This window comes from Eriocheir sinensis, chromosome 27 (genome assembly GCF_024679095.1).
Source record: "Eriocheir sinensis breed Jianghai 21 chromosome 27, ASM2467909v1, whole genome shotgun sequence".
Lineage (NCBI taxonomy): Eukaryota > Metazoa > Arthropoda > Malacostraca > Decapoda > Varunidae > Eriocheir > Eriocheir sinensis.
Window position 1 is genome coordinate 15,680,353 of NC_066535.1, and position 15,000 is coordinate 15,695,352.

At 45.2% G+C, this 15,000-nt stretch overlaps 1 protein-coding gene across 8 annotated transcripts in view; it reads left to right on the forward strand.

Annotated features, from left to right (window-relative positions):
• Positions 1 to 15,000, forward strand: part of LOC127004201 (Ig-like and fibronectin type-III domain-containing protein 1) — a 289,306-nt gene that overhangs the window by 94,426 nt on the left and 179,880 nt on the right. For all 8 annotated transcript variants that reach the window (XM_050871723.1, XM_050871717.1, XM_050871715.1 and 5 more), the window contains one exon: positions 2,094 to 2,152. The gene's annotated coding sequence lies outside the window, so the exon portion shown is untranslated. The remainder of the gene's footprint in view (positions 1 to 2,093; positions 2,153 to 15,000) is intronic.

The window sequence follows — 15,000 nt, forward strand, 5'->3', positions numbered from 1 at the left end:
AATAAACAAAATTACGTCCGTCCTCTCATAATTCAATATAAAAGTTTAGGTAAAATTAAAAAAAAAAGCGTTTACGTGTGTGTGTGTGTGTGTGTGTGCGTGCGTGTGTGTGTGTATCATTGTCGGGGCCAGCGCGGGATGAATGCTAACTCGCCCTCATGAACGAAACCCACGGGAAAAAAAAGTGGCGTTCGTCCTCAGCGCCTCGTTCTGTTTGTCATCTGAGCGAAAAGTGGCGGTGAGGAACTTTGCCTTCGTCCGCCGCGTCCGTGTCGTATTAGCCTCGTTAGCATCGGGGCCTCGAGACGGTAATGACGAGGGTGGTGGTGCCAGGGGGTGTCGAGGGGGTGAAGGGAGGGGATGAGGATGAAGGAGAAGGGGGAAGGGAGAGTAAAGGGGTTTTGTGCGTGTGTTTGTGGGGTGCGATAGGAGAGGGTGGGGTGAAGGGGCGAAGGGGAAGGGGCGTCTAGGAAGGAGTGAGGAGGAAGAAGGGGTTTTGTCCATGTGTTTGTGGGGTGCGATGGGAGAGAGAAGGAGAGGATGGGGTGAAGGAGGGGGCGAAGGAGGGGCGTCGAGAAAGGGGTGAGGAGGTGTAAGGGGCTTTATCCATGTGTTTGTGGGGTGCGATGGGAGAGGGAGGCTGTTTGTTTGTTTGTTTGTTTTCGTGCATGTGTGTTTGTGGTGGGGGTGGGGTGGGTTGCGTGTGTGTGTGTGTGTGTGTGTGTGTGTGTGTGTGTGTGTGTGTGTGTGTGTGTGTGTGTGTGTGTGTGTGTGTGTGTGTATCAATTTCGTATTAACGTTATCAATGTTTGTCAGTCCAATCCCATACTGCTTCTGTGTGTGAATATATTTGTGTGTGTTTGTGTGTTTGTGTGTTTGTGTGTGCGTATGTTTGTCTTTAATGTTTGTTTCTATTATTCATTATTTCATTACTAGTCTACTACATATTTTGAGTGCTGATAAAATGCGCTATTGTTTTGAATTTTAACCCATTATTCATTTCTTAGTGTGGGTGTGGGTGTGGATGGGTGTGGATGCGGCAGGTGTACAGGTAATGAGTGTGGGGTATCAGTGATGGTACAGGTGTTAGGGCGTAGTCTCGCTCGGCCACAGGTGTTAAGTAGAAAGTAAAACGAGGGAAGATTCAGCATTCAGTTCGCAGGTGTCTATATAGCGTACACGTGTTGAGGGGTGAACGAACTCTAATAGGGATGAAGGTACAGTGCTACAAAGGCAAGGCTGCAGGATTTGTGTTGCAGAAAGAGGAACATTCCGACACGTTCATTACTGCAGTGTTATATTACCGTGTGTGGCGCAGTTGTTGTTGTTATTGAAATTGCAAAGATCGGGGTTGCTAGGAGTGAGTTGCCCGTGTGGTGTGCTGTGTTGCATCTCGCTTGTTATGGTATTCTTGACGAGCTGTGTTGTTCCGATGCTAGTTATTCATTTTGTTATCATTTATTGGCATTTTTGGGTTTTGGGTTGCCTTGTGTTGGTATATTTTCTTTTTGTGCTGCGGTGTTTTGATTGTATTGCGCTTTTTGTTTTTGTTTTTGTCTTATTTTAACGAGTAGTGTCTTTTATTGATCGTGTAGTTTCTGTTTAGCTTTTGTATTGCCTCGCGTTTACTTCTTAACCTGTTGTGTTTTGTTTTCTTTTCCTTTTCCTCCATATTTTGTGCTTCTGATTCTTACTTTCCTCTTCCTTCAACATTTTTTTCCACTCCACTTTTCTTTCGTATTCTTAATTATTTTTTTCATTTTTTTCTGCTTTTAATTCCTACTTTCCTATCCTCCCTTTCCTCTCTGCCTCCCTTCTTTCCTCACGCTCTCCATTTCTCCCTTCCTCCCTCCATTGATCCCCCTCCTCCTCCTCCTCCTCCTCCTCCCTTTCGTTAATGTGTTGTGTTGTCGTGTGTTGACCGTTTGCTTTGTGTTGAGGTGTTGCATTGCTCTGTGTTGACGTTTTCCTTCCTTATGTTAACGTGGTGTGTTGTCTTGTGTTGACTGTTTGCTTTGTGTTGAGGTGTTGCATTGCTCTGTGTTGACGTTTTCCTTCCTTATGTTAACGTGGTGTGTTGTCTTGTGTTGCAGGCTCGCCGGCACGGAGGATGCACTAGGGGCCGGACGCTTCTGACATACCAGCCCACCAGGTAAGTGTTGCCACCTCACCTCTTGACTGATCTCACCTTGTCACGTGTGTGTGTTTTTTTCCCCTCTAACTCTACTTCTGATTTTCCGTAAGTGGTGTTTTTTTTTACCTCGCTCACCTTGTCAAGTGTTTTTTTTCTTCTTTTTTTTCCCTTTAACTCTACTTCTGATTTTCCGTAAGTGTTTTTTTTTCCTTTACATCCTCTGTTTTATTTTTGTTATTCTTCGTGTTCTTTATTTTATTTTCCTTTTTATTCATATTTTGTGTTTCTGATTCCTACTTTCCTCTTCCATAAGCATTTTTTTCTCTCCATCATGTTTTACTTGTTTTTATTTTTTTCTCTTCTTGTTCTTAATTTTCTCCTTGTCTTTTTTTCATTTTTTTTTCCTTTTAATTCCTACTTTCCTTGCTACCCTTCCTCTCTCCCTCCCTTTCTCCTGCTCTCTTTTTCTCCCTCCTTCACTCCCCTCCTCCTCCTCCTCAGTGCAAAATTTAATGACTTCCCAATTTAATTATCCTATTTATATATAATTACTGAGAGAGAGAGAGAGAGAGAGAGAGAGAGAGAGAGAGAGAGAGAGAGATTTTGTTAGTGATTTAATCCTTTGTGTCACGCGTCCACTTTTGTTATTCTTTTACTGTATTCGACATCTGCTTACACACACACACACACACACACACACACACACACACACACACACACACACGCACACGCACAAGGAGGGGTGAGGGGCGGCAGCATTCAGAAGTTAACTCGGTTCTCTTAGATTTTTTGCCCTAAATTTGTAGTCTTTCCCTTCCCTCTCTGTTCATCCTTCGGTCCTTCTGCCTGAGTGACGCGTCTCTTGTTGGAGTTTGTGTTCAATGATGGAAGTCTGTTCTTTGTTCTCTCTCTCTCTCTCTCTCTTTCGTAATCCTCTATGGGTCTCGGGTCTACTCGGTCTAATCCCTCAATCGTCACCAATCCCTCTCCTCCCCCTCCTCCTCCTCCTCCTCCTCCTCCTCCCAGATTTCTCGTCCCTTGCTTTCTTCCTCTTCTTCCCCTTTCGTCTTCCCTCTGTATTCTTCTCTTCTTCTTTCTCCCGCAAACTCAATTTCCTTTCTCTCTCTCTCTCTCTCTTCCTCTCTCTCTTCCCCCTTCCCACCTTTTGCTCTCCTTCCCTCAAATCTTATGTCTCCCCTTCTCTCCTCCTCCTTCTGACCTTGTTCCCCTTCCCTCATTTTTATTGTTATTCTTCTCTTCCATCTTCCTGTTTTCTTTTTCTTCTATTTTTTTAGTGTGTCCGTCTTTCCTTATATATGATCTTTTGTCTTCGGTTTAACTTATTTTCTTTTTTCTTTTTCTTTTGCGTGGAAATTCTTATAAACTGAAGGATTGATTACTTTTTTATGGTATTTTTTGTTTATTGTATTCATCATCATCATCATCGTCATCGTCTTTATCATCGTCCTCCTCCTCCTCCTCCTCCTCCTCCTCCTCATTGGTATTACTATGATATTTTAGTTTTTTTTTTTCTTGCACTACTTTTTATACTTCTTCATCTCCTCTTCCTCTTCCTCCTCCTCCTCCTCCTCACTAGTATTATTATGATTTTTTTTTATTCTTCTTCGTCTCCTCCTCCTCCTCCTCCTCCTCCTCCTCCTCCTCCTCCTCCTCCTCCTCCTCCTCCGCCACGCCGTTGTCTCCATCATCTCAATCGTTCGTGTGCTTCCCCAGAATGACCTCCCTCTTCAATCTCTTCCTCCATCTCCTTCTCAATCTCCTTCCTCATCTCCTCCTTCATATCCCGACTCCTCCTCCTCCTCCTCCTCCTCCTCCTCCTCCTCTAGCTCCATCACTTTCATCTCACTTCTGCGGGTTTCTTTTTTTTTCTTTTTTTTTTCCTCTTCTCGTTTACGGAGCTGACAGTCGAGTCCCACTTTGACCCTAGCTTACATTCCCTCCTCCTCCTTCCTTCCTCCCTCCCTTCCTGCCTTCTCTCCTTCCCTCCCTCTCCTCTCTCCCTCTCCCTCTCATTTCCAGTCTTCCTCTACGCAATTTCCTGGTTCAGATTCCACTTCATCGCCTTCATTTTTTTTCCTATTTGAGGGCGATTAGTAATTAGTTAGGAGTGGATTTTCTTTTTTAACTGCGCGCGTACACACACACGCACACGCACACGCACACACACACACACACATAATACATACACACGTACACACATAAGTAAGATATACGCAAATAATAAAAAGAAAAATGGGAAGTTAAGATAAATTGAATAAAAAAAAAGATTGAGGATAAAAAACATCAATAAAAACTCTAAATAAAAAAAAACATTCATATCTCTCTCTCTCTCTCTCTCTCTCTCTCTCTCTCTCTCTCTCTCTCTCTCTCTCTCTCTCTCTCTCTCTCTCTCTCTCTCTCTCTCTCTCTCTCTCCTCTCTCCTCCTCCTCCTCCTCCTCCTCCTCCTAATCTCCCTCCTTATCTCTTGCATCCTTCCTTCCTTCCTTCCTTCCTCGTATCCGTAGTAATCTTAACATATCTACTTAAGTTTCCAAGATCTAAAGAGTTCATAATATAGACCTTCCTTACAAACTTTATGGCTACTAGGGTTCATTGCGTTATTTTTTTTTTCTTCCCTTCAAAATATTTCGCTTTCTTTAATATTTTCCGCAACGTTTCATTTTTATTTCTCGTGTATCCGCCGAACGCTTCGCAACCTCTTTGAAAGCTTTGAGGCCGAAAAATAAGTGTTTACGCAGAACGCAACGGTAAGGAAAAGGAAGATTGGGAAGAGGAGGAGGAGGAGGGGAAGGTGGTGGAGGAGGAGGAGGAGAGTAAGTACGAGTAGCCAGAGGAGGAGGAAGAGAGTAAGACGAGTAGAGGGAAGAAGAGTAGGAGGAAAGGAAGAGAAGGAAGAGGAGGAGATTAAAGAGATTGTGGATAAGGTAGAAGAAGAAGAAGAAGAGATAATGAGATGATGAGGTAGATGGTGGGGAAAGGAAGAATTTTAAAGAAGCGAAGGAGGAGGAGGAAGAGGAAGAGGAGGCGGAAGAGGAGGAGGAGGAGGAGTAAAATGAGATGGTGTTCAGTGTCAAGAATGATGGAGCATGCAAGCGGGGATGAAAAAAAAGATAAGGAAGGAAGGAAGGAAGGAAGGAGGGGAAGAGAAGGAGTAATAAAAAGCGACCCATGGAAGGAAGATTATGTTTTGCAAGGGTGAATAGAGAGGAGGAAATCAATACACGGAGGAAGGAAGGAAGGGAGGAGGAGAAAGGGAGGAAGATTACGAGGAGGAGGAGGAGGAGGAGGACGGGGACGAAGGACGGAAGGAAGAGAAAGGGTGGGAGATTAGAAGAAGGAGGAGGAGGATGGGAGGAGAACAAGGACGAAGGAAGGAAGGAAGACAACTATTGAAGGAAGATAAAGAGGAAGAAAGAGAAAGAGAGTATACATAACACAAAAGGTAAAAAGTAAAGTTGGGTGCATACACTATATCTGCGCGTGGCTCCAGTGCACATCTCCGTCACACCGTCCCTTTGAGCACAACGAAATACAGCAGACTAATAACACAAAGCCCAACCAACCAACCGACAGACAGACCGGGTGAATGAAAGACAAGACAAGAGGCAGAGATCCGAGGCCTGCAACGACACCGCCTGAATCCGTGTTATTGGGAAGCCGAATTGAATTAACTATGAATATTGATGAGGAAGGAGAGTCGATTGTGGCCGTGAGTATTGGGAGGCAGACGGTGAGGCCCGCGCGTGTGTGGCTCTATTGTGCCGCGCCGGGCTAATGGACGCGTCTTTGTGGCCCGGGCGAAGGCAGCTGAAACGCCGGAAAGGAAGGAAAGGACTGGTAACAAGGAGAGCCAATCAGTGGGTGGGTCATCAGTGGACGCGGGGAAGAGAAATGATGAGTAAAGAATGTCCGGTCCGGAACTCAGTATATAAGAAAGCCAGTACTAAGCTCAGGTTCACAGCGAGGAACTTCGAATGTAAAACGCGCCAGAAGTTATGTTGTCCTAGTAAAATTCAATGGTAAGACCGCACCTCAAGTATGAGTTCAAGAGGAGGACTAGGAGGAAGAATAATGTCCAAGAATGTCGTGTTTTTTTGTTTTGTTTTGTTTTTCATACAGTTTAAAGGAGGTTCAGAGGAGAGAGAGGAAGAGAGTAGGAGGAGGAGGGAGAAGAATGGCGTGTTTTTTTACTTTCATAGGGTTTAAAGGAGGTTCAGAGGAGAGAGAGGAAGAGAAGAAGAGGAGGAGGAAGAAGAATATCGTGGTTTTTTTATTGTTTTTCATAGGGTTTATAGGAGGTTCAGAGGAGAAAGAGGAAGAGAAGAAGAGGAGGAGGAAGAAGAATATCGTGGTTTTTTTTATTGTTTTTCATAGGGCTTATAGGAGGTTCAGAGGAGAGAGAGGAAGAGGAGGAGGAAGAAGAATGTCGTGTTTTTATCTTTGTTATTGTTGTTTTGCTTTGCTTTCCATCCAGTTCATCAGAGTCAGAGGATAAGGAGGAGTATATGAGGAGTGTAAGGAAGAATTCACGTTATCAGACAGGACAGGACAACTTTAATTCGGCAAAGGTATTAAGAACTATATATGTTAAGTGCGCAGAAAATAAAATATAAAGTTTAGGTACGTAGGAATATCGAGTACCTAACATATGACCGAACGGGGTAAAAATAAATGCGGATAGTAATAGTCTGTGCTGTAAAAAAAATAAAAAACGTTCATGAATATTCACAAACACGAAATAGAGAGAGAAAAAAACGAAGCGCGTATAAAAATGGAATCAAACAGAGTAATGCACTTTGGAGCCGCCGTGTAACTGTGTGTGTGTTTTTATATTTTTTTTATTTTGGTGTTTTTGTTTATTATGAAGCAAGCGAGTCGGCGTGTCGAAATGTGTGTGAAAGTGACGAGTGTGTGTGTGTGTGTGTGTGTGTGTGTGTGTGTGTGTGTGTGTGTGTGTGTACATGTAATATTACCAAAAATAACGTTGTGTGTGTTTGAGTGTGTGTAGGTGTGTGTGTGTGTGTGTGTGTGTGTGTGTGTGTGTGTGGCCGCTTGCCAAACTCTCCCTTCAGAAAATTAATATTCATCACCAACTAAAAAAAAAACTAAAAAACGCTATCTTCTAAGTAAACAGATTTTCCCCGTCGTCGAATTCCATATACTTTAACGACAATACATTTTCTTTTTGTCCCCTTTGTGCCGTATTATTGTTATTGACAGAGAAGGCTGACGTGTCGAACGTAGTAACTCCCTTAACAAGTAGAAGTGGTTCCTAGAAAGCTCTTATGGGATGGGGTTTGATTGATTGGTAATCCTGGAACTGACGTCAAGAAAATGGTGCCTCTATTACGGGCAAAAAAAATATAGAGACAAAATACGAACAAGACAGAAATAAAGCCTATGAAAAGAAAATCAAACCTTCCTATTTCTATTTACTGTCATTGTGTCTTTGTAGATTTATTTATTTATTTATTTATTTTACTTCTTTACGAGTTTTCCCCTAGAAGGCCCCTTGAACTGCCTTTTATTTTATTTATTTATTTTTTTTTTTTTTTACATCAAAGGACACGGCTCAAGGGCAACAAAAAGGATATAAAAAAAAAGCCCGTCCCTCGCCGCTCCCAAGACAAGAATATGAACTTAACAATATTAAACCATATCACAAGAGAACAAAAACTCCATATGGCTAGTTATTATCAGCATATCTTTCCTTTTTTTTCTTTCTTTCTTTTTTTTTCTTTTTTTTCCCCATCACCAGTGTTCCCTTCGGATGGCCTTTTCAGCGGTGGTATTTTCCCGTCGAGTGGCTTTATCAGGAAGGGAAAAGGCCGAGGATGCGGAAAAGTGTGCTAATCAATTCCAAAGTTATCAGCGTTAGATGGGAGGAAGAGGAGGAGGAGGAAGAGGAGGAGGAGGAGGAGAAGGTAATGGCGGTAGTGGTGGTAGTGGAGACAGGAGAAGGAAGGAAAATGAGGAGGAGGAGGAGGAGGAGGAGGAGGAGGAGGACGGGGAGGTAGGGAGGAGAGCAACTGTTTCTCTCCAGCTGTGCAGTATTCTCTCTCTCTCTCTCTCTCTCTCTCTCTCTCTCTCTCTCTCTTGAAGGCATTTGGTTATGATTCAGGCAGAAAAAAATAGAGAGAGAGAGAGAGAGAGAGAGAGAGAGAGAGAGAGAGAGAGAGAGAGAGAGAGAATCGTGCGTGCGTGTGTGTTTGGGGGGATACAGTTTAAAATTGCGACTCGGCTCCGTTTTTAACATTGCAACTACTCTTCTTCCCGCGGCGTTTAAAAGTTTAAATAATTTTCTCGTGAAGTCTTGATTTATGGCCCGTTCATATATATACCGAGGGAGCGCTTACTTTATTTAACCATTGATTTTGTGTGTGTGTATATGTGTAGGGTGTGTGGGAAGGAGGAAGAGGAGGAAGAGGAGAATTAATATACAGAGTCTCCCAAATAAAAATCGAAAATCATATGCATGGGATAAAGGATCAGACAACAGTAAAGATGAAGAACATAACCTGATAACGTCTTTCGTAGGAGAACACTTTTAGAGCCTTCGACGGACACACAGTACCCAGCGATCCTTCCCATACCTTCCCCGAACCTCAAAGCCGCGAGTGACTCAGTGGATTTCCATAACTTACCTCCCTCGACTGTCCCTCCGATAATACGACACAAGAGAGAGAGAGAGGGAGGGGGAGAGAGAGAATAGCTAGTCAGGCTCCGCGGAAAACAAGTCCAGTGAATTCGGTGTTGATTGGCACTAATGAGACAATAAAGAGAAGAAGAAGAGCTGGGGAGAAGAAGAGCACAAAGAGAGGAGGAAAGAAATACGAAACCGTGATTATCAGGAAGAAAAATGGCTTGTTTGGTAGGCTACACGGAAACTTAAGTCCGTGCAGGGAAATCGTTGCTAATTGGCGCTGAAATGGGACAACAAAGAGAGGAGGAGAGGAGAAACGAATAAATAGAGGAAACAGAGGAGGAGAGGAATACAGAACAGCTTGCGTATTACCATCAGAAAGGAAGGAAGGAAGGAGGAAGAGGAGAAGCAAGAACTAACTAGACTGTTCGGAATATGAGAAAGGAAGGAGAAAAGAAAAAGAGGAATAGGAGAGGAATATGGAAGAGCTTGCGTATTACCATCAGAAAGGAAGGAAGGAAGGAGGAAGAGGAGAAGCAAGAACTAACTAGACTGTTCGGAATATGAGAAAGGAAGGAGAAAAGAACAAGAGGAATAGGAGAGGAATATGGAAGAGCTTGCGCATAACCATCAGAAAGAAAGGAAGGAAGGAGGCAGAGAATCAAGAACAAGGTAGACTGTGGCAATTTTGAGCTCAGTAAATTCCTTTCTACTGACGCAAAAAAAAAAAATGGTGCTATTGAGAGACTTGTAGAGAAGAAAAGAACAAGAAAAAGAGGCGAGAAACATTGAACAGAAAGGAAGGAAGGGAGGAGGAAGAGGAACCATTTAGACTCTTCAAAATATGAGTTCAGTAAATACCTTTCTACTTGACGCAAAAAAAAAAAAAATGTGGTTACCGGGAGACGTGGAAAAGAGAGAACGAGAATAGGCGAAAAACACAGAACAGAAAGGAAGGAAGAAAGATAGGAGGAAGAGGAAGGAGAGCTTGGTGGACTGTTCGAAATATGAGTTTCAGTAAATTCAGCAAAAAAATGTGACTATACTGAGATACGTGGAGAGGAGAGAAAAGGATGAAGAGAGAAGAGAAGGAGAGGAAAGCGGAACAATTTATGAAACGCCATCAGAGAGAGAGAGAGAGAGAGAGAGAGAGAGAGAGAGAGAGAGAGAGAGAGAGAGAGAGAGAGAGAGAGAGAGAGAGAGAGAGAGAAGAATAACTGAGTGGACGCCTCGGTAACAAGTCCAGTGAATTTATGGCTGAATGACGCACTGAAAAGGGACAACAAAGAGAGAGAGAGAGGAGGAGGAGGAGGAGGAGGAGGAGGAGGAGGAGGAGAGGAATGCAGAACAGTTCGTACATCATTATCGGAAAGGGAGGGAAGAAGAGGAGGAGGAGGAGGAGGAGGAATAACCGTGTACTCGCAAGATAAGTTCAGAGAATTCATGACTGATTGGCACGGATGGAAACAACAGAGAGAGGAGAAGAGATGAATGGAAGGAAGGAAGGAACAAAGAGAGGAGGAGGAGGAGGAGGAGAGGGAGATTAATACCGAATAGTTTGTACATCATTATCAAACATGTTACGCAGAATCTCTCGATAGATGGGCGCCGCTGCACTCCATCGATCTCCCTGCCGTGAATCGCCGCCGTCGGTCCAATAGCGGAAAAAGTTATTAATTGGCGCGCCGACCCGACTGGCTGACTAACTGACACGCGCGCCCTTTGAATGCTTTGTCACGGGGTTCAGTTTTCAGCGGAGGCGTCGTTTGCATGTGAGGTGATGACAGATTCACTTCCTCCCGCCTGGTTGGAAAGAGTTGGATGGTGTGACTGTGTGTGTGTGTATATGTGTGTGTGTGTGTGTGTGTGTGTGTGTGTGTGGGTGTGTGTGTGTGTGTGTGTGTGTGCTCGTGTCCCCAGAAGCAAGCAAGAAAGAAAGGCAAGTCCTGTTCAGATTTTTTATATTTTTTACTGCATAAGAAAAAGGAAAAAAAAAGTGCCCTCAAGACCAAGAATGAAAGACTTCTATTCACATGTAAAACAGAAACGCGCGGACCATCAAAACCCACCACAGCAGTATTCACCGCCTCGCCCACCCCGCCCCGCCCCACCCCGCCCCCGCTGCAGGAGTCCCGGGAGCTGCGGTGGACACGGGGCTGCAGGTGTTGGCGGCGGCGGGGACTCGTGTGATCCGTGTGTCCCTGCAGCTTAGCGGGGAGGAGGAGGGGCGAGGCGTGTGGGTGGGTGCAGGGGTAGGGAAATGAAGGAAGAATTGGCGGTTATTGGAGAGGGAAGGAGGGAAGAATGAAGGAAAGTTGGAGAGACGGAAGGAAAGAGGGAAGAAATGAAGGAGGGAAGAATGAAGGAAGGAAACAGGGAAGAAATGAAGGAGGGAAGAATGAAGGAAGGAAACAGGGAAGGAGGGAAGGAAGGAAGGAAGGAAGAAGAAGGGAAATAAAGAGGAAATAGAACAAATTTTAGAAGAGGCGAAGGAATATAAATGAAGAATGGGTAGTTTTAGGACAGTTTGAGAGTACAGGGAAAGCATAACAGTGGAGGGAAATGGAAAAGAAAGTAAGAAGGGGAAAGAAAAGAACGAGATAGAACAAATTTTAGCATAGGTAGAAGGAAGGGGATAAAGAATAGGTGGTTTTAGGAGACGTTGAGAGTACAGGAAAAACATAACAGTGAAGGGAAAGAAAGAGGAGGCAACGAATTTTAGAAGAGGCGGCGGAAGGGTAGCTAGAGAGGTAGGTAGGTCAGTTAATTGAGGATTTGTGAAAGAGGGAAGCTGGCATGTTTGTGAGTGGGGAGGAGAGAGGAAACGAAAAAGGGGGCAGAGGAGATTGAAAGCAGCGGGCCCAGAATAGGGTATCGGGCGGAGACTTTTGGTGGGGGGGGAGGGGGAGGAACACTGTGAAATTGAATAGGCGATATGAGTGTTTTGCGGAAGGAAGAGGGAAGATAACGAAAACGAGGCAGTAGCGCGGAGACTTTAGTGAAGGGCCGAGGAAAGGGATGGAAAAGGGGTAGATAAGGGAAGAGCACACACACGTTCTTTTACGAGAATGGGAGAAAATGGGTATAGCTGAAATTTAGCGGAAAAGGGGAGGAAGGAGGAAGATATGCGTGGAATACAGAGGAAGGAGGATTTTTGAAGGGAAGAAGGGAAGAAGGAAGGTAGGTAGGAGGAAAGGCGTATACGAATGGAGGGAAGTGGAGGAAGAAGGGAGGGAGAAATTCTGTGATGCTGGTAAAGGAAATCAAGGCTCTGTGGAGTGGAGAGTAAAAGAAGAAGGGAGAGAAAAGGAGAGGAAAATCTACTGGGAGGGGAATGGAAAGGACTGAAGAGGGTGCAGCAGAAGCCAGAGGAAGGGTAGTTGAGGCGGAAGGGAAGGAGAAAAATCATTAATAAGCATATAGAGCGAGAGAAGAGGGTGTGGTGTGAATGGAAGGAAGAGACGGAGAGGTTGCGGGGAGCGGATGGGAAGAGGGGAGAAGAGGGAAAAAGTACAGGGACGAAAGGAAGTGTAAAGCGGAAGGGAGGAAGGAAGGAAGGAAAAGGAGAAGGAGAGGAGGGACTGATGAGAAAGAGAAAAGTGAAGGGATATAAAGGGAGAGAGAGAAGGAGCGGTAAATGAGCTGAAAGGAAAAGACGATAAAGGAGAACAGGTGAATGAAAGAGCAAAGAGGAGGAGGAAATGAGAAAGAGAAATATAAAGAGGGAGAAAGAAGCGGAAAATGGCAAAAGAAAAAGACGAAGAAGGGAAAACAGATGAAGGAAAGAGGAAGGAAAAAAAGGGAAAAGAAGGGAAAAGAAGAGAGAGAGAGAGAGAGAGAGAGAGAACAGAAAAGAAGAAGGGAAGAGAAGATGAAGGAAAAGAAGACGAGGAAAGGACGAGGGGAAGGAGGAGAAGGAGGGGAGGGGAGGTGGAAAAGAGTAAGGGGAAGAAGGGGAGGGGAAGAGGGGAAGGGGGAAGGGGAGGGGAAGAGGGGAAGGGGGAAGAGGAGATGGTAGGAAGGGGAGATGGAAAAAATGAGGGGAAGGGGGAAGAGGGGAAGGAGAGGGATGAGAGGAGGCGGTAAAAGGGGAAGGGTAGGGATTAGGAGAGCTGGTTAGAGGGGAGGGGAAGGTTGAAGGGGAGGGATGAGTGGAGGCAGTATAAGGTGAAGGGAAGGGATTAGGAGAGCTGGTTAGAGGGGAGGGGAAGGGGGAAGGGGGAGATATAAAGTGGAAGGGGAGGGGAGGTGGAAGGGGGTGGAGGGGGGCGTCATCAGAGGTGTGAGGGGGGCGTTCGATTCCCCTTTGTTCCCCTCGTCTGCTGTTGGCGGCGAAGGAGTTCCCTGTATTGTCTCTCTTTGCTCCTCCCCCCCTTCCCCTCCCCCCCCCACTTTCCCTCCTCCCCCTCCCCCCCTGCTTCACTTTCCTTCTCTTCACATTATTTTTCCTTTTCCTTCCTTTCCTCTGTTCTTATTTATATTCCTTTTTTTTATTATTATTTTCCTTCATCTTCCTTGTTCTTCTTCGTTTCCTTCCTCCTTTCTTCCTTCCTTCCATTATTCCTTCCTCCTTTTTCTTTTTCTTCCTCCTCTCCCCTTCGTCCTCTTCCTTTTTCCTTTTCCTCCTTTTTCCTTTCTTTTTTCTTTTCTTTTTCCCTTCCTTTTCCCCTCTCGTCCTTCCTCCATATCTCCCTCCCTGTCTCTGTCTTTCTCCCCTTCCTTCCCCTCTTTTCCCTCTTCCCTCCTTTCCTCTCCATCCTTGACCTCCACCCTCCTCTTCTCTCTCCCTCCCTTCCCTTTCCTTTCCCTTCCTTTCCCTCCCCTTCCTCTTTCCTCCCTTCATCCCCTCTCTCCTTCCTTCCTTTCTTTCTTCTCCTCTTTCCTCCTCTCCTTCCCTCCCCTCTTTCTATCCTCCCTTCCTCTTCCCTTCCTTCCCTTCCTTCCTTTCTTGCTCTGCCTCTCTCCCAACCTCTTCCATCAACATCATGAAATATTTACTTCCTCTCTTTTTCATGGGACACAATTTTATTTCGTCTTTCCCTCCTATGCGTCACCTCGGAAGGCAGTCTTGGGGTGAGCGTCTTCGGGGCCGCGACGTTTTTCACCCCCCACGCAACACCTGACCAATCAAATAACTCACATCTTTTTCTCCCCCATGTTTTCCCGAGAACTGCTCATTTACGCTCCCTTTTTTTCCCCTCTGTTCTGCTTTTTTTCCTTCTCTTTTCTTTCTCTTCTTTCTTTCTTTCTGCCCTTCGCTTTCTTTCTCTTTTTCTTTCTCTTCTTCCTTCCTTCCTTCCCTTCTTTCTTTATCCCTTCTTCATTTCTTCCCTCCTTTCTTTCTTCATGTTTCTTTCTCCTTCCTTTTTTTTCATTCCCTTCTTTCTTTTTCTCTTTTTCATTTTTTCCTTCCCTTCTTTCTTTTTTTCTCTTCCTCTCATTCTTCCTTCCTTTCTTTTTTCTCTTCTTCCTCTCTTCCTTCCCTTCTTTCTTTTTTTCTCTTCCTTTCATTCTTCCTTCCTTTCTTTTTTCTCTTCTTCCTCTCTTCCTTCCCTTCTTTCTTTTTTTCTCTTCATTTCTTCCATCCGTCCTTCATTTTTTCTCTTCTTCCTTTCTTCCTTCCCTTCCTCTTCCTTTCTCTTCTTCCTTTCTTCCTTCCCTTCTTTATCTTTCCTCCTTCCTTTTTCCTTCCCTCATCGCCGCCCGCTGCAATATTTAACGTTACGGAGCACCATCAAAGTTTCCGTCCTCAGGGATCTTGGGAGCTCATTCCTACGCTTGGCATTTGCCCTAATAGGATCTCCGGGAGTCCTTCGCCGTATGACTCCTTCGCGCCGTGTGGTGTCCTCGCAATCAGCGTCGCGAGGGGCAGGAGGCGGAACCACTTGTAGTCCTGCCGGAGACTCGCGCCGATTCGAGTGGAAGTTATTGTCAAACTTGGACAATTTAACTGTGCCGGGGCGGGACGGGAGGCTGCCGGGGGGGTGTGGCCGAAGTTGGGGGCGTAGAGCGGACGGGTAAGCGGCTAGATGGCAGGGGTGGGTTAGGGGGGCGACGGGACACCCACCCACACCTCCACACCCACCCACGCCCACACATTCACTCGGGTAGTCGCACACACGTAGCACAGCACAGCACAGAAGTTCTTGCCCAAATTAGATCATCGTGCACGCTCTCTCAACGCTATGCCTTGCGTTTGTT